The following is a 1,346-nucleotide window of genomic DNA, read 5'->3' as shown; positions in this document are numbered from 1 at the left end:
GCAATATAGGGACGGTAATTGAGACAGGGTGACACTAGACCAGACTAGGAGATCTCCACTTCCCCCTTTCCCTAGTATCTGGACTCCCTTTCCCTCTGGGTTGCACTAAGTCTTTCCCACACCTGGCGTGACAAGTGCATTCTAGAGAAGTGTCGTAGTATGTGAGAAGTCTTATAGCAGGGTATATGTTCATATTTTAGGTTTTGTCTGTTTAGTGGCCAGTGTGGAGAATTATTTCATTGCACACTCAATTGAATGCAAAGTTCATTTATTGTGAACAAAGCGAGACAAAATTAAACAATCAAACCGGGTTTCAGGGCGACAGTAGACGTTTCGGCCTCTCATGTGGCCTTAATCATTACGTCGCTACTGCAAAAGGAGAAGACATACAGGGTGTCAATGGAGGTAATATATTACATTATATACAGTTGTTATCATCCAAGGTGAATATAAAAAGAGAGCATGACTGTGAAAGAAGGAGGGGGGGGGCAGGGGAAAAACGGAAAGAGGGAGGGGGAGTCTAGGGATAGAGGAGAAGGGGCAGGGAGAGAGGGTTAGGGAGAGGAATCATATGACAGAGTACAGTTATATACATAGCTTAATATTTACAATAATCAGAGTAGTACCAGGGATTATCTTACTTGTTATGCGGTTTGAGGGCGAGTTAAGGCTTAGTAAATAGATAAAGGGAAAGAGATTTTCCAGGTGCACGGCTGCAATATCAAGGCAGTGTGATTAGGTATGCTGTGAAAATTAGTAGCGGGGTCTTCTTATATACTTGCAGGGTGGTTACCTTAAGTTCACAGTAGATATGGGGTCACAGGGATCTACAAAATACAGTGCAATAGATTATTAGGAGTGAATATTGCGCTGACTTGTTGGTATAGGGACACTGTCCTGATGGGATTGTACCTTGTGGTGGATACCTGACGTGTTCCTGTGTCAGGTCTGGTCCCCTTATGGCGTCCCCTGAAGGGGTGGGTTAGGCAGTGGTGGTCTAGTGGAGTAGAGTGGCGCTCCCGCGCCTTGCTGTAGCTATCAGTGTGAAGAGACTGCGTTTTTATGTGTATTATCGCGGCGCCGGACCGGAAATGCGTCACTGGTAGCGGCATGTCACCGGAAGTGACGTTACGCCGGCTCCTTGCTGTGTGCAGCGCTGGATACAGATACAAAGGGGTTGCCAGGGAGACCAACTGGAGGATAGGACTTCACACTGCCACCACTGACAGATACAGCAAGGCGCGAGAGCGCCGCTCTACTCCACTAGACCACCACAATTTTATACCCAAACCCTTTAATCACTTAGTTGATTGAGTCTATGGGCGGTTCAGCTCCTCTGCAGTGAC

General features: G+C 46.8%; 1 long non-coding RNA gene across 1 annotated transcript; it reads right to left on the bottom strand.

Annotated features, from left to right (window-relative positions):
* Positions 1-251: 251 nt before the first annotated feature.
* LOC141167220 (uncharacterized) lies at positions 252-1,121 on the bottom strand. Its single transcript, XR_012251411.1, has 4 exons — positions 913-1,121; positions 794-827; positions 642-713; positions 252-369 (listed from the first exon to the last, which is right to left on the bottom strand). It is a non-coding gene; the product is annotated as an uncharacterized lncRNA (long non-coding RNA).
* Positions 1,122-1,346: the final 225 nt, after the last annotated feature.

The sequence above is a fragment of the Phyllobates terribilis genome, unplaced genomic scaffold (genome assembly GCF_046119375.1).
Source record: "Phyllobates terribilis strain yellow unplaced genomic scaffold, ASM4611937v1 Scaffold_1__5_contigs__length_1240528914, whole genome shotgun sequence".
Lineage (NCBI taxonomy): Eukaryota > Metazoa > Chordata > Amphibia > Anura > Dendrobatidae > Phyllobates > Phyllobates terribilis.
Note: the sequence above shows the minus strand (reverse complement) of the source record. Positions and strands in the feature narration are given on the sequence as shown.